General features: G+C 40.9%; 1 protein-coding gene across 5 annotated transcripts in view; it reads left to right on the top strand.

Annotated features, from left to right (window-relative positions):
• The first annotated feature begins 56 nt into the window (after positions 1–56).
• The window catches only part of JAKMIP2 (janus kinase and microtubule interacting protein 2), a 172,842-nt gene continuing 160,741 nt past the window's right edge, over positions 57–12,157 (top strand). For all 5 annotated transcript variants that reach the window (XR_014839019.1, XM_085014955.1, XM_021084964.2 and 2 more), the window contains exon 1: positions 57–332. The gene's annotated coding sequence lies outside the window, so the exon portion shown is untranslated. The remainder of the gene's footprint in view (positions 333–12,157) is intronic.

The following is a 12,157-nucleotide window of genomic DNA, read 5'->3' as shown; positions in this document are numbered from 1 at the left end:
GGTGGGGCTTTGGAGGAGGGGGCAGGAGAGGAGGAGCCAGAGGAGGCGTCTGCTGCAAGTTCCTGGCTGCTTCCGAGCTCACCCCATCCTCCGAGAGGGTGGAGGCCAAGTGGTGATGCTGCTGCTTCTGCCGCCTCGACTGCTGATGCTCTAGTGAGGCTGGAAGGGTGGTTCCTATTCGCACCGTCGCCAACCAGAGAGGGAGAGAAAAAAAAATCCCAGCAGCCGCTGCTGATGTTGGGATCGGAGGCTGCAGCCGACTCGGTCACAAGGAATATGGATTCAGTTGGCATCTTCCTCTCCTTTCAGCAGCTTCTCCGGGTCTCAGCATGGTAAGTAGCAGAGAGCGGGGTTACCTTGTTGGTTTAGCTGGCTGTTAAATGACCTGTGTGTACATTTGTGGCCTGCACTGGAACAATGAGTCCCTCGGAGAGGGAGAGGAGGCTGTGGAGACGGTGATGGGGATGAGAGAGGGGAAGGGAGCCAGGAAGAGAGAAGTGAGAAGGCATTTGCTTGTGCTGCAAGATAATGGTGTTCTGATTTGATCTCGAGCTGGCTCGGAAGGCAGCCGGAGCCCCTGGGTTCCTCTCCTTCCAAGCTTCGCAGCAGAATCAGGGGTGGAAAAGAGCTCACCAGAAATGGGTGTTATTGAAAGGAATCGTTTCATTTGCGCCGGGCCTTCCTCAAAAACACATTTGGTGCCTCCTAAGCTTCCCGGCCTAATTGTAAGGTGATTTTACTTATTTCCTTCATTGGTAAAAAAAGGAGGAATTTAGCATTCTATTTCCTATTCGAACGTACCTTTGCTAAGACACCGTTTGCCAGATAGTTTATTTTTCTGTACATAGACTTGATTGTGAACAGACGCTCCCCTATGGATGTGCATATCATATTACCATGTTACATAGCATTTAGGAAACATATTTATATGCAGAGTGTACTCTGCAATCATTGTTATGGGTTATAAATGCCCTTGCATGTGTGGAGGTAATTGAGTGTTTTTGAAACTATGCTTCTGGGGTGTCTTCTTATTCATTGGCTTCATTTGGATTAATGTGAGATGTATTCTTATTATTGTCCCTTAGTTTCATTGTGACCAAGTAGGACAAGCTGTATCATAGCACAGGAGGTGAATTCATAGGCTGCCTCTTTATTTTGAATTGAGTTTGTGGGGGGTGATTTGAGAGCCTTGAATTTACAATGATGGGAAAGGGAGGTGGCTTGTGGTGTGATTTTGTGTCCAGCATCTTGCCAGATGAATGTGGAAGCAAATCAGTGGTGCTTGAAATTCTACCCCAACCCTTTCACGGTTGTGCCTTGTGTCCCAGGGAGCACAGACAGCTGGAAGGTGAAATGCATTCATTTTATTTAATAGTGCTGCTATTTGCTGTTCATTCCTTCAGTATCGAGGCTCCATTTTACAGTTCCCCCAAATGTTGGGTGATGAGTCCACTTCCTTAGATGCTTAAGTCGGAAAGTGGGATTGTTTTGAAAATCTAGGTGTCCCCAAGTACCCAAGCCGTTTCCAAATTAGCCTGCTTATACAATGAAATGAAACAGGCGAGTGAGCAGAGCTCAGTGGGAGAGTGTGGCTTGTCGGCAAAATGGGGGGCTATTGTCGTTTACAGATGCTTAGTGGGATCTGCGTGACCTTATATTATGTCCTGGCTTTAAGGCAGCTCAGGATGCTAAAGACGCCTGAGATGAGTGAGTACAGGTCAGGCCTCCATTACCATCCAGGATAATGGATTTCGTTGAATGACAGCCAGAAAAAGCCTTGCAGGTAAAACTGTGTTAGTAATATCACATTCATCATACGGACTATTTTTATCCATCTTTTTTCTTCTCTAAGAATATTATCGTCAGTGCAAACATTTCCTACAATGTCAAAACATTGATTTTAATCCTGCATTTTATGTTATACACTGCTCCCCTTCGTTTACAATTTTTACATGTATTTGACTCAGGTTTATAGTTTAATTTCTCTGAACAGAAATGTCCTGTTTGCTTGCTATACGGAAAGACTCTTTAGCAACTTAAATGGAAAGAGCGGATTTAATATGCTCATGGTATGTCCTGTATTATATAGAGTCACAACTCTATCAAGTCCTGGTACCCTGTGCCTTATTGTCACAACCCCATAAAGTAGAGCAGGAAAAGAGGTACTGGGCTTGTATGTCACCCCCAAAATTTTATAACATGCTATGTCCTAAATCTTTAATGATACCTTTGGACGTGCAGGAATTAAAATTTCAGCTCTATCTACCGTGAGATTTAAAAAATGAAGACATGTTATGCTTGACCCTGTTTGATGCAGTGAAAACAGGTATCTCAGGCTTTGTTTTATTTCCTTTGTGCTGAGTTTTCATTGGGATGTGGTTTTATAGGTGAAGTTAATACAGTTGGAAGCAGAGGCACATGCTGAAAGTCATGGACATAGAACTTTTTATCTCTCTGGTCAGACCCTGATGGGAATACGGGTCGACTTTTTGATCCCACGACCTAAGGTGATTATGTGACCTTTGCTGAGGGGCCACAGAAAAGCGGACAATGTTTAAAGGACTCCGAGTTGAACTCTCTCAAAAGGATAAGGACACTACGATTATTTCATTTGGGAAATAAGGCAAAAGTAAGAGACGATGGTCATTGGCTTTTAAGAGCTGAGGATTTTTACGGAGGGCATTGATTGTTGCTGTTTTTTTGGAACCTGAAATATCCTCAGTGGGCTTCAACTTTATTAGAAAGAATGATTCGAAATACAAAGTGTAGCAAATGTGAGCTGTCAACTGGATAACCAGTAAGCAATGCGTCCTTCTTCAAAACCTCCAAAAGTATGGCGCAGACATGCATTTATTTGGAATGAACTAGATTCTTTCTTAAGAGTGTGCTTTAGTTATTTAACATCGGGTACTTTTAGACCTGTAACAGTAAGACTCCATTTTGTAACGGGCTTCTAAATTACAGAACCTGAATTTTTTTAAAGAAATCAATTCCCTGTCTCCTTGCAGGAATTTACATGTTATCTTGTCAGGAGGCAGGGAACTGAACATTGTCCTCTTCATAAGGGTCCTTTTTCAGCAACTTTGTGGAATGTGATGCCCAACAGCCCTATTAGAAACATTCCCTTTTGTTTGGCAGACAAACAAAAAAATTATGTGTTAGTTTCTGGTGTATAGCAAAGTCGTGCAGATGTATATTCTTTTTCAGATTCTTTTCCGTTATAGTTCATTACAAGATATGGGCTATAGTTCCCTTTGCTATATGGTAGCACCTTCTTCTTTATCTATTTTATACATAGTAGCTACATCTGTCATCCTAAACTCCTAATTCCTCCCTCCCCCACTACTTTCCGCTTTGGTAACTGTTTGTTTTTTCTGTCTCTGAGTCTGTTTCTGTTTTATAGGTAAGTTCATTTGTACCCTTTTTTTAGATTCCACATATAAATGATATCATGTGATATTTGTCTTCTTTGCTGGACTTAACGTCACTTACTATGATAATCTCTAGGTCCATCCATGGTGCCGCATATGCCATTATTTTATTCTTTTTTATGACCAAGTAGTATTCCATTACATGTATATATCTTGTTAATCCATTCATTCATGGATGGATGGATGTTTAGTTTCTTTCATGTCTTGGCTGTTGTAAATAGTGCTGCTTGTGAGCAGCGGCGTGCATCTATCTTTTCTTGTATTCTCTGGATGTGTGCCCAGGAGTGGGCTTGTTAGATCATATGGTAAATCCACTTAGTTTTTTAAGCATGCATGGCTGACTTTGAAAAATGAAGTGGGGTTTAGATACAAAATAATTCAAGAGCCATCAATTTGATGTCAGAAAAAAGAAAATGTACAGAAGAAACATACATGGTATTATTTAAATGTGCTATTTAACAGTAAACAAATTTAATTACCTTTTTCACACATAATATCTGGTTGGAGTATTAAATACTTTGACTCGTATTTAAACTCGAGTAAAACTTGTTGTAATTGGGGTAAAAAACATTATCGAATTTCTTACTTTGTGGTAGGATGTTCCTTATTTCTTCAAGTGACCTCAAAACATATTTCCGTTTCACCTACAGACTTCAAGTCTCCACCAGGGTGTCTTAGAAAATACCTGGAAAGTCAAAACTATTTTCTGCAATTCTCATTGGTTCCCAAAAAGATTAATGCCTTGTTTTCCATAGTTGGAACCTAAAAGAAAAATGTATCTTGGACGCCTTAGCATAAATTACCCAATTGGTTTTTCCTGAAATACACTTGATTTATCCTTGGCTGTTCCTCTAAGAGATCAGTTAAAATTCCCCATGTTTGCGCATCCCAGCTCTTAACCTACCAAGTGAAAATGTATTTTTAAACGGGACGGATTAATCAATTGAAAATCGGTTTGTAGAATTTCTATGTGACTAGCACAATTTGCATCTCCTAGCAGCATAGAATTTCCTCGGGGGTGGTAAGTGAGAGATACACATGTGAACTAGTTAATGATGGTTACATGTGGTTACAATAGACTCGTAATTAGCACCATCACTAGACCTTAATAAAATCTTTTGTAGTTCTCAAAGGCTTTTTGCATTCTTTGTCACCTCTTATTCCCCAGTAAAGCCAGTGTCAGAATTATTTTAAACAAGTGGAAAGAGGCTCAGAGAGGTTAGATTTCTTCAAGTTTGGGATTGGTGAATAGTCTGAAGTGGGCCTGAATTCCAAATCTTATGAGCCCAAATCTGCTGTATAGAAAATGTAACAAATTATCTTGCCAATTTGAATTTTGAAATATCAAATAGAGTAAAATCTGCATTAAATATTGCTCATTTTAATTTTGATTTTTAATTGAGTATTTCAGGTGCCATGATTTATTCTTTGGTCATATTGGACTGCCAAATAATGCATTCTTTAGGTATCAGCAAAAAAAAAAAAAAAAAAAAAACAGACACAAAAGTTATTTTGGGGGGAGTTCCCATCATGGCGCAGTGGTTAATGAATCTGACTAGGAACCATGAGGTTGTGGGTTTGATTCCTGGCCTCGCTCAGTGGGTTAATGATCCGGTGTTGCTGTGGCTGGGGTGTAGCCTGGCAGCTACAGCTCCGATTCTCCCCCTAGCCTGGAAACCTCCATATGCCGTGGGTGAGGCCCTAGAAAAGGCAAAAAAAAAAAAAAAAAAAAAAGTTAGTTTGGAGAAAATCTGGGATTCATGATATTTCATAAAAGCATAGAAACATTTCTCTGGGAAAAACGAGAACTTGATTATGCGGACGTGCACCTATTTTATGGCTAAGTATTATTTTTATTTTTAATTATATGCAAGTTGGAAGGTCACAGTTTTTTTCTGTGCTTAGGACCAAATTAATTTCTATATATCTTGGACTTTGAAGAAAATTAGCCATACCTTGTATATATCCTAAGCATCTTTCTACCTACATGTTCTTAAAACTTAAAATGGTTTTGGGAGTTCCTGTTGTGGCTTAGTGGTAACGAACCCAACTAGCATCCATGAGGATGTGGCTTTGATCCCTGGCCTCGTTCAGTGGGTTAAAGGACTCAGTGTTGCTGTGTCTGTGGTGTAGGCCAGCAGCTACAGCTCCAATTCGACCCCTAGCCTGGAAACCTCCATATGCTGCGGATGTGGCCCTCAAAGGACAAAAAAAAAAAAAAAAGAGAGATACTGAATCATAAATGATCGTACATCAGTTTAACAATTTTCTGCCTGGACAGATACTTTTATACTTTTCTTACATGTCAGAAATCAAATACTTTTCTCCAAAATATTCTAATTTTTTGGTGTCTCCCTTTCTTTGCTAACGCTGTAGGCACATACTTTGTCTGACTGTGTGGTAATTCGAAGCTGGCCAAAGAGCAAATTATGCCATCTGAACTATTATGCTACACTTGTGAAGTGTCATTTATAATTAATTAGCTTGCAGAACAAGTGAGATTTGTTACGCTAAAGACATTCTGCTTTACACCGATATACACCAATGCAATTACATTTTCTTTTAAAGCCTTTTTTTTTTTTTTTTTTACATGTAAAGAATATATCTTCATTGTTAGGGGGAAAAAAAGGTAATGCAGAAATGTATAAAAAGAAAATCACCCAAACACCTTCAATAAATAATTACTGTTAGCATTTTGGACTCTTTCCTTCTATATTTTTAAAATATAAGCCAGTATAAACATTCTCAGATAGACAGTTTCATAAATGGGACCATGCTGTAAGCATTGTTTTATTAGAGTTCTTTTACTTTTTTATTAGGTGACTGTCTTTTCATGTCAATGGAATCGGACTCTACTAAGTTTTTCGTCTCCACGGGCATCTTTCTTGATGATTCAAGATATTTTCCTCCCTTTGGGGTCTTTACTCTTTGCTTTTAAATACTCCTTACGATATCGGTAGCTCTTACTTGATTTACAGCAGCTATAAGTCAAGTATTATTTTCAGGAAATGTGAGATCTGTTATTCTGACCTGCCCCCCTGCATCTCACAGTGGGTATTAAATTAATCTCAGCCACCTCTTATCTGCTGCTAATGAATGAGTTTTCAGCCCAAGTCAATGAAATCCCTGCTTGAATCACTGGGAATTTCACCAGGTGTATGTATGCCTGAGCGGCAATTAAAACAAAAATAAAAACAAAAACACCTCCCTTCCAGATTCTTGTTAGTTGTCCTCCATGTGGCAGTGGCATCCTGTGGCCTTAACCTCAGTGATCAACTTAAATCTTTGATAAAAACATTTGAACAACATGCATTAGCTGCCACGTGACTTCTCAGACTACCCGAAGATCTTTTTCTGCCGTCTGTGGGTTTCTTAGGCCTGTGTATAGTTTGCAAGTGCATGCCCGGTCATCTGAGTCTTCCTCTTTCAAAATCTGAATGGTTGGATTCTTCTTAGGCTTTACGCTCGAGGTTTAAGTAGAACTCCTTGGAGGAGTTTCCTTGGGTGTGTGTCTCCACTGTACCTCTGCACCCTCGGTGTTTCCTTTATAGCATCTGTCACGGTTGTAATTACAGGGCCATTTACTTGCCTGCTTGATTTTCCCTAAGCCTCACTAGATTGTCAGCTCGGTGAGGGCAGACAATGAAACTGTTCGGTAACAACGAAAGCTTTGGCACAACACGGATGCTCAGTCCGCAGTGCCGACGGGATGAGTTACTGGATGGTTCTCTGAAGGACCTCCGGCCGAAGAGAGCAGACAAGCGTCCACGAGTGCATCTTCGGACTGGGATTCTCCTGCTTTGATTTTGGCTGTGCAAACGATGGTATTCATATATATGATATGCTCAGGATTTGGGGGTGTCGGTTAAAGGAAAACCAAATTCTTAAAGGTAACACATCACAGCATTTAAAAACCTCTCGTTAACAATTGTTCACCGCGTGCTGTGGCAGGAGTCAGGAAAGCTGTGAACATTGCTGTGGCTCCTCTTCCTCCCTTTCAGAACTGAATTGGCAGTCAGGAGTGGCACCATGGTGGGAATACCTTGGGTTCACTGCAATTAATTGAAAGCAATTAGTAATTTAATTGTTATTAGCCTCACCTTCTATGATACATACTCCTGACTATTTTGCTATTCTAGAAGTCCTCTCTACTAAATTCACTAAAGACAAACATTCCTTCACGTCTACATCCAAAATCAAGCTGAAACAGAAACGGTGGCAGCACCCTTACTGAAAGATTTATTAAGACAAAAGCTTGCTTTCATGAAAGTGTTGAAATCGGATGTAAAAAGAATGACCTGGAGGAGAAAGGACAAATACAGAGAAAGGTCTTCAAATCACTGGGAACAAACAGCCATCTCTGGAGATGCCTGATCTGCTGAGACAGTGAAACTCAAGTGTGAGCAAAAAGGCTTAGTTCCCCTTCTCTGGCATCTCAGGTAAGATCATTGACTGCGGTGCGTGGACGTCTGGAGCCCACTGCAGTTAAAATATAGATGGAAAACCACAGCCGACTAAGTTTAGTTGGCACTGGTCAGGAAACAATCCATTGGTATTATTTTCAAGAAGGGAATTTTGCTGATTTCATTATGACTCTAAAAAAGCCTCTTGAGCATGTGCTTAACGAAAAGAGGCTGATACTGTCATTAGGCCTCTGATCCAAACTGGAAATGTTTCCCCTGGAAAATGCTTCCCAGCAAAACCACAGAGCACATGGAAAAACCAAACCAGAGTTTCTCACCCACACTCCTTCTCTGGCTCTTCCTTGTGTAGCATTTTATGGAGAGGTACCTTCCAAAAATAAACACCTTCTGTAGTCCTTACTGATTCATATTTAAGGTCTATAAATGATTCCTAGATTGGATACACCTACTTTGAACATATTTTCCAAAACCGAAAAGAAATTTCTTGAATGCAAGGATACTGATGGAAACAGCTAGATAGAATATTTTAAATGAGTACCATTCTGTACAGTCTAGGCTCTTGTGGTGGTCTCCTGGCAAGCTATTTAAAAGAATAGCAAGACAGTACTTTTTATAGAATAATAACCAGTCTGGAGCGGTTATATCAAAAATCAACCCTCTGAATTCACAAGATGGTAATTCTACTAATTGGCACTAACGAGACAAACGAGGGGACTAGGTGTCGTGAAGATACCGTAGATCCCAAACCTGCCTTCTGAGGAATTTCCTGGAGAGTTCAGATTGTGAAAATGGGACCGAGCTTCCCCATCTTCTGCTCTACTCGGGTTACCTAGACCCTGAGCAAAGAATTCCTGCGACCTGACTGGCTTCATCTTTGTCTCTTAAGGAGGAATTTGGGTGGTCGTTAATTAACCATCAAGTGGGATTTGTATTTCAGAGAACATGTGATTTATGTTGTGTTAAAGCAGGCGTTTGAATCATGACTGGCTTTTACTTTTGAAGCCCTTCTTTTAAGAAGAGCACCTAGAGAATTTAGGGCATTTTTGAGCCAGTTGCCTGAAACATCAGCAATCATTAAAAATAAACCCCAGCTTTGAAAAAGTGAATTAACAAGGGCCCCTGACGCCTAGTTAATTTTACACGGAAGGAGCGGTTTAGCCATCCCGCTCTCTTCTTAGCTGGATTGTTCACATTTGAGGCTCCACAGGGTACAGTGCCGCACTCTGAAGCAAGAGAAAGGAAAGTATCAGCCTGCAGCGAGGGAAATGGATTCTTCCACCGCTGTGCGACCTTCAGGATTTTATCCTCTGTAGATTGAAAAGAGCCCAGGCTCTAAACACCTGCTTAAACATGCCTGATTCACACGCATGCTCTTATCTGGACAGGGGTGAGCTGCCCACATTGTCCCATCTCTTTTAAGGGTGGTGTCTGATTTTATATTTTTCTCTTGGTACTCTCTTGACAGTTTCTGAAATCAAACCTAAATGGCTTAGCCAGGACCCCTGGCAGGTAGTAAAGAGACAAGATGAATATTTCTGGCCAGGTGCATACTCCGCGTTCACTAACGTGTGTATAGGTGGAAAGCATGAACAGGCTAAATTTATTTCATATGGTCCTCTTGCTTCGAAATATCAATCTTTGGCTATAGGGTCGACTGTAATCTAAGCAGAATTGATTCCAGCTCACATGGTGCTATCTCATTCTCGATGTCCTCAAATGTTTGTCTCATGAAAAAATGACAGAGTCGCTGATGAAATCAGGGAAAAGTGTTTTGTTCAGGAGACAGTTATTTTGCAAAAAAAAAGCACTCTCCCTTGGGTCCACTGGAAAAGGTTTTCAGACTTGATGCTGACTCATCTCTATTCTTGAGAAGAATTGAAGGCATCCATAGTTTTGAATTTCCTTTATCATTCAAGTAAACCAATTTATTCCAACAACAGATAGGACAGCCCTGATCCTCTTAAGAGCAAGAATATAACAAGTACAAAAAGAAAACTTTTTTTAAAACTTACTTTTTACAACATGCTTTTCTAAGTTATCCAGAAAAAGAGAGAAAAAAAAAAAAAGCTACGTTCTTGGAGTACCTCTTATGTAGTGATTATACTATTTTCATCCGTGTCCATTTTTACAATCCTCACAAACAGAGGCATTGTTTTCCCGCTTTGCAAGAGGCACATGGAGCTTGGATAGCTTAAAATCTAAGCCAAAGCCATTCAGTTAGTGATTTGAGCTAAAACTGAACTAAGAGCTCTCTGATTTTATAACCCCACGATGGTTAAAAAAACCAGAGTCTTGTAGACTGGACCCGGCTCGGGGAAGCGTTTTAAACACAGGTACAGTGTTTGTAAGCAACCATGTACGCTTCCAGCACAGTATTTTAAAAAGGGTGCTTTTATCCAAAATCTTATAATTTTGACATTTCAAAAAATACCTGAGTATCTCCCTCCTCTTAGAAAATAACAAAACCTGTGCTCAAGGCAGACATCTGGAGCCGAGTGACTGATACTCCCCTGGGGGGGGCATTGTGCTCTGCAGCAAGTGCTCTGTAGGTGCCCCCAAGCCCCCCTGCCCCCCAGCTGATCCAGTTAACTGTTTGGCCCTCGAGACGGTGGGGCTTCGACCCTGCTTGGCCCATTTTCATTCCTCAACACCATGCTACTTCCCCATTAAGCAGGGCTTTTGTTCTTTAGAGAAATATTTAGGCTTCATAAATATGGACACTGAGGTGCATTTAACCCAGCAGATAAGCATTTGATAAAAGTGAATTATCTGTTTGAAACGTAATGCTGCTGATCTGGTTTGGGGGCAGTCACAATGCCATTGCAGCTGGGTAATGTGCAGCTTCAAGTGTTGCCTCGTATACCCCATCAACGATTTGTTTTATCTCTTTTAGAATTAGTAAGCAATGGCATTTTATGCAGTAATTAAGATGTGCTTATTATTTTACCAGTTACAGAGGACTGGTAGAGAAGAATTATATATATTATGTTGTGTTGTATTATGTTATGTTATGTTGTGTCAGCTATAATCATCCTCAGGTTAAAGTTCAGAGCGCCTGTCTACCTGCATTACCTAAGCACTATGTGAAAAGTGTGGGGCTCGGATCCAGATTTCTCTGCTTCAGAATTTTTTCTGTTCCATGAGATGCAGCCCCGCACAACCAAAGGATTCATCAGGGATGAGAGTCAGGGCCAAAGAGCTTATGACATGATCTGACCCGGACTCTTAAGTCCTAACTTGGGCTCTAAGGTAACTTAGGTGGTCGGGTACCCTTACCAAATCCTTTTTTTTTTTTTTTTGTCTTTTTGAGGGCCACACCTGTAGCATAGGGAGGTTCCCAGGCTAGGGGTCTAACCGGAGCTACAGCTGCGGCCACAGCCACGTCAGATCCGAGCCACATCTGTGACCTACACCACAGGTCCTGGCAACGCCGGATCCTTAACCCACTGAGCGAGGCCAGGGATCGAACCCGAGTCCTCATGGTTCCTAGTCGGATTTGTTTCCACTGCGCCAGGATGGGAACTCCCCCAAGTCCTTTTCACACACAATTGGTGGGTGTGTATTGTATGCAGAAACAGCTAAGCAAACCAAGAACTTTCGGCAGGGCTGTAGGAGGAAGGGGATGAATAAGTGGGTCACACTTCTGTATCGTTATCATCACCGGCGCCATAAAAGCTTAACTGAAGGGCCTCAAAACACAGAGCGTTGATAGGCTCCCACTGTTACCCCTGGTCCCTGTACAAAAGGAACTTCTGTTTTTACGAGGAAAGGGTGCCCAAATTTAAATAGGATATTAACAGATGGAGTGCTGAGATGGAGTCCATAAATAGCATCACAGTTTTCAGCAGGAGCCTTTGTTTTTGTGACATGACCGTGATGGCTTGTAGCTAATTGGCCTAAACTCTTCGCACACATGTGGAAGTCGATGGTTTTGAATGAGTGTTCAGTCCTGTCTTTCTTCTCTGAAGATAGATTTTTCATGTGATGAGCCAGTGTAATCATGTTTACATTAATAATAGACATCATGAGGCATATCAGTCTACTTTTTGAACTAAATTCAGGTTAGGCAGTTTCTAAGAAATTTCTTTCAAAGCCTTTTTGACATTCATGTTGGTTGTTGTGGCAGTGTTGGCTTGTGTCTTTTTTTAACTAGCCTTCCTAGATGCCAAGCATTACCCTGAAGTTGTGTACATGCGCCAACACGCGTTGAAGGAGGTAATAGCATCCTTATTTTATGCATAACTCAACTAAGTTTTGTTGAGGTAAAGCAATTTAATACTGAGATTATCTAACTAATAACTG

This window comes from Sus scrofa, chromosome 2 (assembly GCF_054392235.1).
Source record: "Sus scrofa isolate SSC_HxYL_T2T_F1_AM1 chromosome 2, Sscrofa_HxYL_maternal_Yorkshire_Landrace_v2.0, whole genome shotgun sequence".
NCBI classification, from domain to species: domain Eukaryota; kingdom Metazoa; phylum Chordata; class Mammalia; order Artiodactyla; family Suidae; genus Sus; species Sus scrofa.
Note: the sequence above shows the minus strand (reverse complement) of the source record. Positions and strands in the feature narration are given on the sequence as shown.